This window comes from Sturnus vulgaris, chromosome 1, assembly GCF_052056855.1.
Source record: "Sturnus vulgaris isolate bStuVul1 chromosome 1, bStuVul1.hap1, whole genome shotgun sequence".
Classification (NCBI taxonomy): Eukaryota; Metazoa; Chordata; class Aves; order Passeriformes; family Sturnidae; genus Sturnus; species Sturnus vulgaris.
Window position 1 is genome coordinate 119,030,135 of NC_142243.1, and position 17,067 is coordinate 119,047,201.

At 39.3% G+C, this 17,067-nt stretch overlaps 1 protein-coding gene across 2 annotated transcripts in view; it reads left to right on the plus strand.

The window, feature by feature from the left end:
* FAM110B (family with sequence similarity 110 member B) overlaps positions 1–17,067 on the plus strand; it is a 111,284-nt gene that overhangs the window by 46,691 nt on the left and 47,526 nt on the right. The window contains exon 1 of one of the 2 annotated variants that reach the window (XM_088175283.1): positions 3,649–3,887. The exons of the other annotated variant lie outside the window; for it this stretch is intronic. The gene's annotated coding sequence lies outside the window, so the exon portion shown is untranslated. Of the gene's footprint in view, positions 1–3,648; positions 3,888–17,067 lie in introns of those variants that run through there. 2 annotated transcript variants of the gene reach the window in all.

Genomic DNA, 17,067 nt, shown 5'->3' on the forward strand with positions numbered 1-17,067 from the left:
ACAGCTTGGAAATATACACACTATTGCCTTTAGAAATGCAGCATGTTGATTCACCAGCCATTTTGCTCAACTCATTTTCATTCCATATGCTTACTATACTTTGCAAAATCTAATTAAGTAACTGAGGTAGCAGTTTGCAAGTGATATTTAATACATTTTTAAGCCAAAGGTTAAGTGGTGTCCAAAGTAAAACCTGTTCAGTTGTAAGACACATCAGAAATTTTTAAGATATTCTTGTATCAAAATAATTGGATATGGAAGTACTTACACAAGTGATAATAATATAGTAAAAAGTTATTTGTTCCCAAAATAGTAATCTGTTTGTTAATTCACTTAGATATGCCTAAATGAAGTGCAAAATTCATTAATGTGCTAGCTAGACAGTTTTCACTGTAGGAGGCTGGTTTTTGTGTCATATGATGAATTCATCATACCCTCATAGGTTTTCCTCTCTCCTCCCCTCTGTGATGGGCATCTGCCTCACACCATATGGTTTTGGAAAATTTTAATTGAAATTCCTCTATCAAGGAGCTGAGCTAGAGAAAGCCTAACTTGCTTATAATTGCTAAAAATGTTGCAGAGACCTTCTGTTTCCATGTGGAGGAGCAGGAATTTGAAGCTTAGCACAGGCAGGTAACTTGTGCCAGGGACAGGCTTTTGCTTTCGATGAAAGTCTGCCGAATATTGGCCAACTTGTGTACCTTTCACAATTTGTTCATTTCCAACAGAGACTTGCTGGAGTCTCTTGTGACTGTGTCCTCGTGAAACCTGTATTCTCTGGGATTTGATCAGTCTCTTGTAACTGTGTCCTTATGAAACCTCTCTTGGCTTCTCTTGCTGGCACATCTATAGATGGCTCTACCCTGTCACAGGTCCAGTGCATCGTCCAGGTGCTCGTGTGCCATCACCACGGGTGGCAGGGCGGGCTGGTGGAGCTCTGCATTGTCCTCAATTGGAGTTTTACCCACCTGCCATTGCCAAATGTGGGTTCTTGTGAATGACTGCTGACTAAATGTTATCTCCACTGTGCAGTTCCCTGTACCTTCCTGATCCAGCATATCGTCACGATGGTTAAAAGCAAGTGTAAAAATTGACACAGGCTTTGGCACTCTTCTGGCTGATCTGCAAAGCGAAGCACAGAGGTTTAGTGAGTACTGATTCTGTTGCAGAGACAAATAGGTGTTTCTTGAAATGCACGTTTGCAGCTGCTACCACGATATTTTAAAAAATAAATCAACTCCTGGGGTAAACACCCTGCTGCAATGGTATGTTGAGAGTGCTGCCGGGGCAGCCCTTGTTGAGGCTGTGGCTGAGCATGCCCTTGGAGCCAGCAGCTGTGGGAGGAGGCAGAGACTGGCTGCTGGGGAGCTGTGCTGGAGCTGAACAGAGTGAAGCATCAAGGGCTTGGGGAGCTGCTGGGCAGAGGGGGGACACACATGTAGGCTTAGCACCTTGCCTGGGAGGGAACCAAAACTGAGAGTCCTGTAGCAGCTGAAGCTTGGTTAATTCCTGTTTCAGTTTTTTTTGGTAATTTTTTCAAGTTTCGTACACGCCTTGGTAATTTGTGAATGGGAATTACATTAAAAGAATTGAGTCTCTTTATTTTTTGTTTCTGTTTGTGCATCTTTTCTTTGCTTAGCAAATGCGAGCATTCCCAATAATCAGAGGACTATGGTAAGGACTCTTATTGGTCTTACTCCCCTGTTGCTACTTTTGGCAAAATGTTGTTAGAAAAACAGCATTTTGGATCTGATAATCAAATCATTGTGCATCTTTTTCACGTGCCTCTTGAACTCTTCCAATTAAGTTTTTAAACCCCTGTATAACTGCCTCTTCTGCATTTCTTCATTAAGTACATAGTATCCTGGTTTCAAACAGTATGACTGGGAAATTTGGAATATTCGACAGTATTTTAAAGAAGCACAGTTTATAATAATTGATGGGCTTCTTAGATGATGTCATCTATAAAGAAAGACTTAAACAGCCTTCTTTTATTGGAACCCAAAACTTAATGTTGTCTGAACATTGAATCAAGGAGCAAAATGTCACTATTCCTGCATTCCTTTTTTATTTCTAGCCAGATATAGCTTTGAGAATATTATTATGGCAATGAAGTCTACTTCTAGCACAGAGCAACTCTTTATGAGCAATTTACACTGGCAGATTAGGAAAGCTGTGACATAGCTATTTCCATATTGGTAGTAAATATGGTCTTGCACTGTTATGACATTGAGATCTTGTTCTATTAGTAAAATTTTATGTTATACCAAGTATAATTTTTGTACTGAAGTAAGTACAATAGCTAGAAAGTGTTTATAGACAGCCTTTAATATCATGCTCTTGGACTGTGCCCGATACTGTATGGTGCTAGTGATAGGAGTAAAGAATTAGAAAAAATGCCAGTGTGGGCACAGTGGAATTCATTATTGCAGTGGGGTTCAAGATCTTGCTAGTGTAATGTTTATGGATATGGTTTATGTATAACTTAGTGAAATGTCTTAAAAATGCATTGTAGTTTGTATGTACATAATGCTGTAGCATTATACTATTTTTTGTAATATCAGTCATGAAAAATGTACTGTGTCTCACAAGAGAGAGTTGGCACCACAGCTGGTTTTTGTGATAGTCAGGCGGTGTATTTCCATCTTCTCACTGCTGTTTGAAAACCTTTTGGTCAGTGTAGAGCTTAGGTGATTATATGAACCATGTGGAAACAGGAAACATCTGAAGAGTGTTTTTCTGTTTGTGCTAAACAGTGAGGATTAATCTAAGTGTACTACCAAGGAAGACTAAACAAACTTCTGTATCTTTTTCCATGATTATTTACCTGATGTTGTAAAGCTCCCAGCATCTTTCAAATACGCAATGTTCTCTTGGACCATAACATTCCTTTGTTTTGTGGACTTATTTATAAAATAAGCATAAGTAAGCATGTAGGACTTAGTTGTGTTTATTCCCCATACATCTAAGCAGTCTTTTCTCATGATTTTCCAAACGACTTAAGTTATTTTGCATAATGGCAAAAATTTCCCTGGCATTTGCACTCGTGAAAGCTTAGTTAGGACTTTATGTGCCAATGCACACAGAAGTCCTCTGATCATCTGGGTGTCTGCCCACGAGGAAATGTAAAGGACAGAGGGGGTCCTGTTGACTTCTGTAGGGCTACTGTGCACTGAAAGCATGTGTGTGGTGGCTTGCTGATCTGAAGTCCACGCTGTAGATTGTGCAGTAATGCACAGAACCTGAGATCTGCTCTGTGTGATGCTGGCAATGCGTACATTCAAAACAAGAATTCCTACTGGCAGAACAAACACCTTCATTTTATTGTCTCCTTGGAATGGACCTAGCAAACTCCAAATGGTCAGCTTCTCAAAGGGCACACCTAAATAGATCCTTGTTTTCAGAGATGGAGACAAACCCCCTCATAGGTGAATCACTCGGAAAAACAACAACAACAACAGCAGCACCCAAGCAGGGATTTTATGGTGATGCAGGCAGACGAATGGCAGTCCCAGGCAGTGATGCTGCGAGGTGTGATGTGCCGGGCTGTGTTTCCACACCGTGCCTCAGCAGCCCTGCGCTCGGCCAAGGGCTATAATTAGATTAGCAGCCTGCTCAGCAGCGGTGCCAGCCTGCGAGCCTCAGCGAGCATGTGCTGGATTCTGCATGTGCCTCCCGCTTATTGGCGGCCGGGGTTGCTGCCTGCCGGTTTGATAGGTTTCCCCAGTAATCTTTATGCTGCATTACAGACATAGATACAGAGGTACTGCGTGCATGCAACGGGAGAGGTGCTCAGCTCGGAGCCTAAGAGAATGCCCACAGATGAAAGGCACTGGTCTTTGTTGCAAAGCATCAGTACTTAAGGACTGCTAGCTGGGAGCAGAGAGGTCAGTGAAGGAGTTTTACTTGGTGGTAATTACTTTCAGGTCTTTATCTCTCCGGTAAAACAGTCATGCATGAAATGAATACTGTTAATCATGTCATCTGTTTAATTTGATCTTGCTTTTGTTAATATCATGTATACTCCGGTGGGAGAGCCATCAGATTACAAAACATATCATTGGAGTGGGTTCAGTTCAAAAATAGTGTGGATTTTTACGAGAATATTGCTTTCATTTGAAATTTTGAGCCTGTGCATGAGAGTGATTTTACTGGTTGCCTTTTGTTATGCTAATAGAAATATTTTTTGTTGGAATGTTTTCTGCCAAGCAATTGAATTAGAGCATTTATAGCTACTGGCATATGAAGATAAATCTGTAAATGTTGATCAATTTAAAGAATAATTTTGTGAAGTATTCTTTAATATGATCACAGCAATAACTATCTTCATGGTTCTCTTGCAACAAGGTAGAGGGATGCGAAGTATTATGCTATTGTTCTTTCAACAAAGATGCTGGAGCCTTCATGTTTGGGTGGATTCTTTGTTTCATCTACTGGCTTTTATTTTAAGTGGCTTTCAAAATGAAACTGAAGCTATTCAGTCTGGTAGATTTCAATATATTCTTTGCTTGCACATACATGTATTTTATACGTATTTATTGTCCTCAAAGGCTGAATTTTGGCCCAAAGCCTTGTTTATTGTGAGAACTGCCTTCAGCAGTAGAAAGAAACAAGATATATTTATGGCAATCTTTTAATCTGTGATTCTGAGACTATTACAGTATTTATCATAGCGTCATACTCATTTAAGTTTTTTTCATGCTTGACCTACGCATCAATTGATCACAACTTTTCCTATAAAAAGCATGCATATTTAATGAGAACATTCTACAGTGAAAGCTGTTCAGAACAAAAGAAAGCAAGCATAAAGTATTAAAAAAAAGTCTCATAATGTAGTCATGACTCATTTGATGAGTTTTGATTATTAAGGCTGACTGGTGAGACTTCAGAGTTAATGCCCTTGTCTATGTCAGACTCCAGAGCCCACATGAACTTGTATATTAAGTCACCAGTCATCTGGCTGGCTGGCTGCCACCATGCGTCCGAGGTACGAGTAGATTGTCTCAGCCAGGATCAGAAAGGTGTTAGGAACAGGAGCTATTTTGGTATTAGTCTTCATTCTTCCCTCTGCACTTATCCTTGAAGAGGTTTTTTCTACTGTAAAAACCAAAGTAAAATTTAGGTTGTTCCCTTTTCAAGCATGTGGTGTGGAACTGTGTTACCTTCTGAGTAGATACCCTCAAATGTGAACATTTATTCAATTACCAGGTTTATATGGCAGTGGGCACAGCAAAGACACATTCTCTATTATTTGTGATTGTGTATTCAAACAGAAGTGTATTTGGGAGATTTAATCACAGCTGATACATAACAGTTGGAAGTTTTGCTATTGACTAATACAGTTAACTTGGTATCTATTTCAGTCAAGAGCAAGTTGTTTTTCCATATTCCAGGAGCTGTTTTTGAAGTTGTTTTCTTTTAGGCAGACTTGGAAAATGGCATTTTTGCATTGTGATAGTTAAGCCTGGACAGGGAGGACTCAAGATGTGAAGACATGTTGTTCTTGAGCTGTTTTATATTCCCTCATTGCCCCAAGTTACCAACCAAAAGTGTTTTAAAGATGCTTTAAGCTGATTTATGCCTTCTGCCTTTTTTAACAGAGGTTCAGCTTAAGTTATTTATCTCTGTTTTTATAACCTTTGCAACAGCATCCCAAAAAGGAGTAACTGAAATCAGTGTTAGTAATAATGAAATGTAGAAGGTAAATATCCTCAGCTGAATCATGTTTACCAAATCCAGACAAGTGGGTTTTCTAAGAGAGGAGAGGCTGATACTTTCTACTCCATGTATTAGGCTATTCTTATTTGTAAGCAACATAAAGTATGTCTGGAAAAACACTGTAAGAGTTATATTTTTGGTGGTGGATACCGGTAATACCACCACCCACTGGAACTGAACGATGCACCAGCAGCTATTCAGGTGTGGATGTCTTTGCTCCAGAAAGAGCTGTGGTGATCTAGGCAAGCATCACAAGAAAACGTGACAGTAGTGAAACTAGAACTGGTGACACTGTAATTTAACTGTGCAATATCTTAACAGCAAGGAATTTGCTACTTTGTTATTGCTTCATTCTGTTACAACCTCATTTTTCTTCTCCGTAAACTAAGAGAACAAATTGAAGCAACAGTTTGTGTGAATAACTCTCTAAAAAGTTGACATCCTTGTTTCTGTAAGCATATTTTAACTATAACCAGTGTATTGCTCCAGGAAATTTAACACACTTCAGATTATTATCAATGAGATTTTCTACTCAAGCTTTGTCAGTGAGTTTCTTGATGTAAAGGTTTTTAATTACTCTTTTGTTAGGAGATGTATGCATAGCATGTCTGTTATGTGCCTCTGTGAACTGTTCTCATTTCTGATGTGTTGCCCTATAATTGAATCTCCAAGTCCTTTGTTATGTGAAAAGGAGACTTTTTTTTCCCAACAGGAATACAGTATGTATGTGTGTACACGTATGTATGGTAGAGGCACAAAAGTATGTTGTGAAAATCAAGATCTCGAGTGTTTAATTTATATATGCAGGTAAACATATATAAATACATATATATTTTTCTACCATATAACTCTAACATATGTTTGTGTAGAAAACAATTTCAATGTCATACCTGTATTCTCATCATAATCCAATGGAAATACTCTTGTAAGAGTAATGTTAGAAACACCAGATTTGGCTGCTGGCTGGAGATGGGATATATGCAGTAAACTGAGTAGCTGTAATAAACTGTGCTGCACTAACTCTTCCTTATTAAGGTATTATGTCCTTTTACTGCTATGTATATAAGTGAATTTTGCATTACTTAAACCCTTACCAAGTCTAAAGGGGAAAGATGATACTTAAGGTTAATGCATTTTTTTTTGTAGCCTGTTAGCAATGAAAGAGATACTCCAGAAAAAGTCGTAAGGATTTAAAGTATTACCAAAGTGTTTATTTTGCAGGATTTGTACTTATGTGCCTTACAGTTTTTAAGTCGAGTAGCAGCCAGTGATATATGCATATAGGTTTATATTAGAATGAGAAAAGTGGCATTGTGCCCTAAAGCTCCTTTTTGCTTTTCCTCTGTTTCTGGAACTAACTCCAGTTATTACTTTGCTGATGAAATGACCGTCTGCTTAAATGGTCGAGACATTCAATAGCGCATCTATAAATGCTTATTATAGCACTTTGAGAATTCACAGCAAATCAATTGCCTGTTTTCTGTTTTTGTTGAGTGAAGGTCATTTCATTCTTCAGATCTGAAGACTTTTGGGCTGGGTGGTGTGAAGGTGCAGGATGAGCCCTCTCAGTGGAGATTCTCTGTGGGCTCAGCACAGCACGCGTCAGCTTGGGAAGGCCTTATTGTTGTGACACTCCTCCCACACTGATGCAGCAGCACTGTTTAATGGGGTCCAAAATGTTCCTTGTATGCAGACAGCTGTTGCTCCAGTTCAGGGATGTGTGTCCTCCCATGCCCTGGGACTGGGCACAGGAGAGCTGGTGGCAGGGAACATCTGCCCTGTCCTGCCTTCCCCTCCTGCGGGGCTCTTTGCCTGGCACAAGTTACCCTGGGGACTAACCGTGTGGATTTAGAAACAGGATGAATGAAATAAGTCTAGCTTTGGGCAGCTGTTTGTCAGGCATTTGCAGTGTAAAGAGTAGAGTTGTGTTTTATAGAACAGGAAGTGAAAATGGCTCTTTTTTGCATTTCTCATAATGGTATGGTAAATTAAAATGGATATTAATTTTTTTTTACACTTGATCTCCTGTTATGATTAATTTAAATTGTTCTTAAATGTATTACCTGCAGTATTAAGTGTGACTTGATAGATTAAATGCAGAATACAGCCAGCAAATAGTAATCCTGGATGCTATTGTCTGCATAATCCTGGTAATGAGATTCCTGTCTTAATTTCACGTTGTCTTTCATGGATGTGCTTTGGATGCCTGTAGATAAAAATATTTGCTGCATCTTTCCATGAAGCACCTGGAGCTTCCAACCCTGATCTTTGCTTTGTATATATGTCATTTTTAAACGTTAATTGTCTGTTCCATAACAGATGTTATTTGGATTTGTGCCCTGTTGTGTAGCTGTTTCAGACTTCTGTAGTATATTGGTATCTTAATTGAAACAATATTTCTACGTTGATGATGATCCTATGGCCATCTACTTATTTGGGTGCTTATCTGTTGGGTATTGTAGAATAATTTTTCTGTATCATCCATACCTTCCTGAATGTGTGTAGTACAAAAACACCAATTAATGGCAAAGAAGGTTATTAAATTCTTACTTTTCTTTTGAGGGAGCTTAACACTGTGGAAGTTGGTAGACTAAACCAAAGGTTATTCTACTTCCTGATTAGGAAGGCTATAGAAACAATGCTGTAACAAAGTAATGCAATGTGTCAGAAGACTTGTACATGTTAGTAGTGCTGTTTAACTGGAGAGAAATGTGGGTATCTAGATTTGCAGTGGTATGCACATTTTCACAAGTTAGTGAACATTTAGCTTTCACCTATTTAAGGTCATTTAGCGTCCATGGATATAAGTGGCTTTTTAAGGTCTGGTTTTGTATATAATGTTACTGAAGGAGAGATGTTAATACAATGTGGTGTGTTGGCCTATAATACAAAAGCACAATATGATACAGTGTCTGCCAAAATGTTTCCTGCCTGTATAATCTAGGCAGAAAAAGGCTGGAGTGGGAGAAACGGAGACAATAAAGATGAATTATCTCTTATGTGACCACAAACTGTGGAGTTGCAAGGTAGACTGAACAGTCTGTGTTTTAGGATTATAAACCATCACTGCAAATGTCTTTACAAAGAGTGAAAAATATCAGTGTAACTATTCCTGTCTATGCAAGCGCTTACAGTACAAACTTCCCAGGGTAAGGATGATTTCCTTCTGTCTCAATGTCATAATTGTCATTGGGTATTTTGGGCATTGCAGTCATCTGGAAATGAGTGTGCAGCTTTGTATTTCTACTGTGACATTACAACAGCAGTCTAGTCAGAAGATGATGAGGGATATGATAAATTATATCACTTCTTCTTCCATTACTGTTACATCAGCCCTACTGTAATCCATGGTTCTGTGCCATGTGGTATCCCCTGTTTTCCTTTACTATTTTGTGGAGAGGTTGCTATTTTGGTCCCTAGCTCTCCAGGGACTGGGTAAATTCTGTCAGGGGCTGCACAATTGCTGTCAATTTTCTGTGAAACACAGGTACTATGGAGAGTGCAGCAGAAGAGGACCTCCGAATATGATGGTGTCATTATCCTCCAGTGCTTCTTGTTTCTCTTCACCACAGTTCTCCTCTCCTTGCTGCTACCACCTTTCTAAATTTGTCTGCTCCATTTTCCCACTTAAATCTACTCTTCTTTTTTCCCAACTTTCTCCAATCCCTCTTTCTGCCCCTCAGTTTCTACCTGTCATTCAACCTTGGACTCTTTGACATCTTTGCAGCCACCTCCCCCTTTTTGAGAGGTGGATATCTGTGCTGGTTTCAGCTGGGGTAGTTGAATTTCTTTCCAGTGGCTGTATGGGGCTGTGTTTTAGATTTGTGCTGAACACAGGCTAATAATATAGAGATGTTTTTATTATTGCTCAGCAGGGCTTGCAGAGAGCCAACAACTTTCCTGCTTTCTGTGCTGCCATGCTGGTGAGGGTCTGGGTGTGCATGGGAGGGTTGGGCAGACACAGCCAGGACAGGTGACCCCAACTGACCAAAGGGATATTCCAGACCATGTGGCATCATGTTCAGTATATAAAGTGGGGGGAAAGAGGAGGAAGGAGGGACATTTGGAGTGAGTGTGTTTGTCTTCCCAAGTCACTGCTATGTGATGGGACCCTGCTCTCCCAGGATCTGGCTGAACACCTACTTGCTCATGGGAGCATGGTTTGTTTTCCCTATTTAACTGTCCTTATGTAAACATGAGTTTTCTGGCTTTTACCTTTTCTCTTCTCTCCCTGATCCTGCTGGTTGGGAGAGTGAGCGAGTGGCTGCTGACTGGAGTTAAGCCACAATAATATCTAAAAATATCACTTATGCAGAGGTTCCCAAGGACAGCACACAGGTGAAGAATGTAAGTTCTCTTAGCAAAGGTGCTTGGTTTTTTAAAAGTTATTATGCATTTATTTGTTGCAGCAAGAAGTCCTTGACTCCTGCTTGGAAAGCTCATTCTGACAAATACAAATCGTGCCCCTGACCTTTTCAAGTCTGACATATCTGCTTTTTTTTCTCTCAGCCAGTTAGCTCTTTACTGAAAGCAAGCATCTCCGTTCATCTTCCTGTCATCTCTAGATCAGGCCTTTCTAGAGTGATTTATGAGCTTTGCTGACCACTTTCTGCAAACAGGGCTCCTTTCTGTCATACCTTCATGCAGGTACCTCACACCACAGCTGTGTTTCTGTAAGAGCTTGACCCAAGGAGCTGCTTCTGCTTCTCCTGCTCTTCAAAGGTGTCTCACACAGTTGTGGCACATTACTGATCTGAATTTTGACAGCTTCACTGGTGCCTGCAGGGCTCCAGGATGTGTGGGTACTTAACTGCCTTAAAGTCACATTTATTTTTCTCTTTTTTCTTTTGCTGGCAGTTGGCACATTGGCTGCACTGGGTGCCTAAAGAATCCTGCCACAGGCTGTCCACTGGGAGGAAGTTTTTCAGACTGCCTTCATTAAATCCTCACAGAAAAACAGCCAAGCAGATTATGCTCCTATCCTGTGCTAAAGTATACAGGATTTGAATTTTTCATCTGTAGTGTGACTTGATGAGGACTATGGTATGTGTAGGAAAACTGGGATGCTTTTTTACTATCAACTCTGACTCTGAGCTCCCTAAAGAGATAAGTGCAAGTGTTTTCTCTTATGCTTCAAAATAACTCATACGTTCATATTTTATTTCAGTGTGAAGTAGTGAAGTATAAATTTGCAACTCTGAAGCCTAAATTTGCAACAAAAGCATATCTATAAGTAACTCTTAGAACACATCCATTTTTACAAAACATTACAGATACTAAATCCATCTGGTGTTGAATTACATTGATTTTTTTATAACTACTTACTTCTGGCTTTGTGGAAAATAGTCCTGGCAGCACTAGGATCCTTAGGATCCTACACAAAGTTGGGGTTTTTTCCCCCTGTTTTTCACTAAAATTAATTACGGACTTGTGTGATGCCTGGAAAGGCTGACCTGGAACAGAGACTAGACAGAGCCAAAGGAATCAAATATGTACTTATTGAAAGCATACACCTTGGGTAGTGCAAGAGCCTGGCCGGGGCTGCACCCAAATCAAATCCAAAATGGAACCTGGTCACGAGTTTTTACACTTTCATAAGTTTTGGTTCATCTACATATTGGGGTCAATTGTCCAACCACAGCCCCGGGCTATGAAGTTTCAACAACCCTGGCTTGCTCCCTTCCCTTAGCCATTGTTTATGCTTCTTGGGTACCTCGTCCTTGATTCTCCATCTGGGAAGGGATTGTTTTGTCTGACTACCCTGTGAAGAGAACTTACTAACACCCAACAAGAAGTTTCAGAGTTACACACAAAGCAGCAGAGAGTCTGAAAAATATAAAAGCTAAAACCCAAGACATCATTTCCACCCTTTAGAGGCTTGACAAGGTCTTTACCTTGTCAAATCTCTATTCTAAATATCTACTAATAATAGATATTTAATAACAGACAAGAATCTAATAATAGTAAGTAACTAACAACAGATAAATATCTAATAGTAAATAAATATCTAACAATAGATAAGTATCTAATAACAATACATATCTAACAGTAAATATCTAATAATAGGTAAATATCTATCAGTAATTAATAACAATAATAAACAGTAATAAATAACTAACAGTAGTAGTGTCTTGTACAGTTGAGTATCATTCAAAGAAAAATAATTATTATCATGAACAGTTCTTTAGGCATAGAAAAGGAATAATTTAAAGCATGTTTTTGTCTGCATCAGTCTCTGTTTTTACAGTTGTTTCAGGAGCAGAAGCTTTCTTACACACCAAGCAGCAAAGAATCTGAAAAATATAGAAGCTAAAACCAAGGCATCAAGTGTGTATCAGTACCTGATCGAGGGGAGTAAAGAACATGGAGCTTCTCCATGGTTCCCCATGACAGAACAGGAAGCAATAGGCACAAACTGAAATCCAGGCAATTCCATTTAAGTGTAAACAAACGCTTTTATGGTCTGAGGATGGCTGGCACAGGTTACCCCAAGAGGTGGTGAACTCTTCATCCGTGGAGATTTTCAGAACCCAACTGAGATGTGGTCCTGGGCAACCTGTTCTAGGCAGCCCTGCTGTCAACAAGGGCTTGAGCTAGACAGGCTCCAGAGGTGCCTTCCAGCCTCAGCTGTTCTGTGATTCTGTTACTAGAAGTCCACAAATAGCAGACCAAGCAGGCCTTGCAACTCTAGGCAAGTTATTTTTTAATATATTAATTCAGCAATCCAAATAGTATAACATTTTAAAGCTGAGTATATCCTAGGTATGAGTGTACACATGTACAGGTATGTATACACCTACCCATTTCTGTCTCCAGTGTAAACAATATGAAAACTAGGGCAAGCTGGAGAATACAGAGATGGGAAAGGGAGTAGTAGAATATTTTTTATTTTTTATTTTTTTTTAATATCCTAATGCCATTTCATACAGGCCATACATGCTTTATGCAGTCATTGGATTTTTTTTTCCTTCACCATAAATATGCTATATCTATATAGTAAAAAAAAAAAAAAGCTGGATGAAATTGCTTTGAGGAATTAGATGATTTCTCTTGGGCACTACTTATCTATAATTGCATCTTTGTTCTGGTGCACATTGAGTGTAAGTGGGCATAAATGGTCCAGGAGGAGATCTGGAGGAGAGAAGGCCAAGAGCAAAAGGCTCTGGGTCAGAAGAAGGAGGTTCACCCTCAACTAGATTCCTCTTTCTCAAAAAGGTAGCTCCAAATTAAGCAGTAAACACAGAAAAACTGGCCTGAGTTTATCTATTTAGAGTACTCAATACTTTGGATTTTTTCAAGTACTTTTTGAGTCCTACATGTGCATAATTACGGCTTTGCTGGTACTCAGCCCTATTTCTGCAGCCCACAGCTGTGTCTGGCTGTCTTATGGTGTTCTTGAAAACTAGAAAGCTGGCTGACTGCTAAAATTACACATAGTAATTGGCACATAGGTGATCCTGGGGAGTTGTGTTGGAAGAAGCTCTCTGTGAGCATCCTTTGTAGCATGAATTGGATATTTTGCGGGGAAAAGAAGACACTTGCATAGTTCTCCATCATGTCCCTTCAAAGCCATGAATCTTGCCTTATAGTATTAACACATTTTCTTTCACCTTTTCAACCCACATTAAAGTCAATTTCCCTCTTCTTTAAATGATGACCATTATGTTGTTTGGGGGTTGAAGAGATTTACTTTGTTTACATCTTGGCCAAGATAAGTGACAAAGCATTCAGACTTGAGTTTATATGTATAAAGTAGAAAAAAAGCAGTATCTTTCTTCCCATAAGCATTTGAATTTTTTTTAAGTAAATGGCAATGTCAAGTTCTCTCTTCCAACTCTTCATGGTCAAATATAGTGTGGGGTTTAGTTCTTCCTGCTTGTTCGTAGGTCTTGAAATAACTTCTTAGAAATGCACTTGCAAAAATAACAACAGTAATAGTAAAATCTATTTTGAAGATGAAAGAAACCAAACTCTGGTTCTGAGATCTTGCTTAGCTCCATGTTCAACATATCAGTTTCAATCACAGCCACTAGAAAGTTTGAAACTTTATTTTTTTGCTGTTGAATATGCAAAAATTAATCTGATAAACCCTTTAATCCTTATGAACTGTACCCTTTAGTTTAGCAGTTATGGCTTTTACACTTGAATAGATTACTTTCTTGGGTCAGTGCAGTTGACTTTTGAAAATCATTTAGAGGTATCCACTGGTAGTGAAGTTGTCTTGTCAGGTATCACAAACATGCAGGAAAAATGAATGGGATTGCACTGACAGCTCCAGTCTCCCTTCTCTGCTCTTCTTTACCTCCTTGCCTGTGTGTTTTTAATCATTCCTTCCTCTCTCTGTCCCCCAGCCCCTTTTCTTCCCCTGTGATTTTTCAATTTCAAGGACCATTAGGCCATCTGAAGCAAGAAAAAGTCCTATTCATATTTTAAAGTGTGAAACTTGCTTTTTATTTCCTTTTCATGATATATCTGGAAATGTTCACATGTCTGATGTGACATTCTTCAGTAAAAGTGGGACCTGCCTGTAGCTGAAGCTGCCCTGCGAGTCAGAGGACAGCCTGGCACTGCCAGCAGTGTGGCTGTTGCTTTCTTTCATGGTTCTGCCCTTCCAAGCTCCACAGGGAAGAGACAATGGAATTGTCAGAAGTTCCTGTTCAGCTGCTTGGAGCATTTACGTGGTGTTCCCCAAGGAAGGGTTTACTTGGAGTTTACCAGGTTTTCTTTAAGAACTTGATATCAGACCTTCAAAATGCCTTCAGCATGTACCAGGGTGTGAATTTCCTGCTTTTCTTCACAGCTGGAAAGGAGTTTTCATTAAGTGTTGAGGTGTTGGATGAGCTCTATTTTTAGGATGTTTCTTCCTGAAGCCTGCCAGTTTGAGGATTCTGTCACACCAAGCCCAGTGGTAATGAAACAGCTGCAAGTTCCATCAAGGTAGACTTGCACCAGGGGCTCTTATGTAGAGCACTGTGACAGAGGTGTGACTTCTTGAGATGGTTGCTGTGTTTGGTTTCTTTCAGCCAGAGGTACTAATCAAAACATGGCTCTGTACTTTGCACTACTGCACAGTGCCCTTGCTCTGCTATGGAAAAATTTGGAACCTGAGTCTTTTTGTAAAGAGGGGAGAAGCCCAGCTATGGAGATGCCTTTGGGGACGCCATTTGAATTTTGTCTTCAAAATGAAATTTGTTGTGTTTAGAAAACAAGTAGCTAAGACTAAGAAACAGGTAGACGAGGTTAATTTTTACTACTAGTTTGTTTCAATTTCTTACACTTGTGGGAGAAGTCAGGTGGCCCAGTTACTAATGCAGAACTGATACAGCCTCAAAAAAAGTAATTGCATTTTTCCTTCTCAAAGAGAAAAACTATACTAAGTGTAATTCTGTTTCAGTCCCCATTGCATCTAGCGTGATTTTTAGCATAGTTTTGGAATCCTGAGGGATTTCCTTATTTCACATAAGCTGTCACCTGAGGTGACTTGTACTTCTTTAAATGTACTCTCCGTTGAAACTTAAGTCCTTAAATAGTCTACATAAGTTTTGAATGCTTGTGTTGTCTTTGATATACTTAGATTAAAACTTTTATTTCTGTATAGGTGTGGGATTTGTCTGTATAATTTTTAAGTACATGAAAACAGGGTTAGCATTAATCTTCCTTCTAAGTTGTCCTCTGCTCAGCTGGAATCTTTAATTTGCTCTTAGAGCCTTTTAAATCCCTGAAGTGTCCCAATATTTCTTGTCAGTAAAGGTCACTTAACTTGTGTAGGAAGTGCAATTTCTGTCGTTAGTCTACTGAGAGCCTTGCGCCCTAAGGAGCCTTTGGGATGATCTTTCCAGGCAAAGCAGCACTTATGGAGAAATTATGGAAGTGGTTTAAGGTAAAAATTCTGCAATCCACTTGAACCAAAATGTCTTTTTCTTCCTGTCTTAAAGATGTTAATGTTTTATAATAATAAAAATAAATAGAGATGTAAACAAAAAGAACTCATCACCATGTGCCATAGCAGTGGAATAAAAACTGATCAGTCTTTCCAACCCCTATTTTGTTTCTTCCAAGGCCCTCCCAAGCAGGGAAAGCCCATATCTTGAGGATTTTCCCAGTGTAGCATATCTGAGATGCAGGCTTCTCTATCTGCCCATACTATGAAATCTGCCATACATGTGTCTTATTCTACTACTGAAATACTCTGCTGACATTTTCCTTGCCTGGATGAAAGCAGCCTTGTCCCACTTACATGAATTCTGGATACTGCTTGAAAGAGCATTTCCCAAAGCCTGTGGCTTTGATCATATAATCTGTCTTTACATCTTTTGTTGGTTCCTTCTTCTCTGTTGTACCCAGTATTGAAACTCTTAGGTAAGATATCCTAACATTATCTGTCATCTTCCATTTATTACCAAAATTTTTGATTTCTTGTCTCTGTAATGCCATCCTAAGTCCCCTTGTTACACTTTCAAACAGTAATCTATGTGCTTTTTTTACATCCTTTCCACCTGGTAAAAGGTGTTTTAAATAAATTCAGTGTGCTGCACTGTGTTCTTTTAATTTACCTAGTATCACCAGGCAATCTTGCCAAATACGTATTAGTAACATTTCAATTAAGACCTAGAAAAAGATCTTTTCATAAGGACCTGTGTTTATGTTTGCATTGCATCTGCAGAATCATCTGCTGGGAAGAGTTTTCTGTGCAGATGATAGGCAAAGGCTTGTAATGCAACAGAAACTTGCTGTGCTGATTATAGAGAGCAAGTCTAGTCTAGTGGCATTTCTAGGTGAATGGATTTGTCTGCAATGAGAAATACCATCAGTTACAGAAGCAAATTGTCCTGGGAAGGAAGATAAAGTATAACGTTAATGCAAGTTAAAGGAAATCTTAAAGAATAATGAAACAAAATACAACTTGTTATGGAGCTACTTGGTATTGTAGGTACTAGACTAACTCAGTATGTATTTTCTGGAGCTTCCTGAAATGATTTGTGCATGTCTGGTGTCTGTGGGAGCACAGGGAGGCATATCATTTTGGAAGACTTGAGGGTTGCATTGTGGCCTGGCAGAAGGAATGCAACCTACCTTCAGGAGCCAGGAATTGCAGTAATTATTGCACTTCTCTTCCACTGTCTGAGTGTTTTTCTTTATGTGCAAAACAGAAGCGATACAGTCAAACTCATGTCATGGTTCCAAGCGTTAATTAACTCTCTTTAATACCGTCCTGGACAACCAGTGGGGTTTTTATTCTTGTCCTTTCAGGTTTGGTGGTGGGATTTTTTAAAAGATGCCTGAAAGTCTTAAGGCCAGTTTTGTTTGCCAGATTATTCAAAACTGTGCTGCATGCACTGGCTCCCAGTG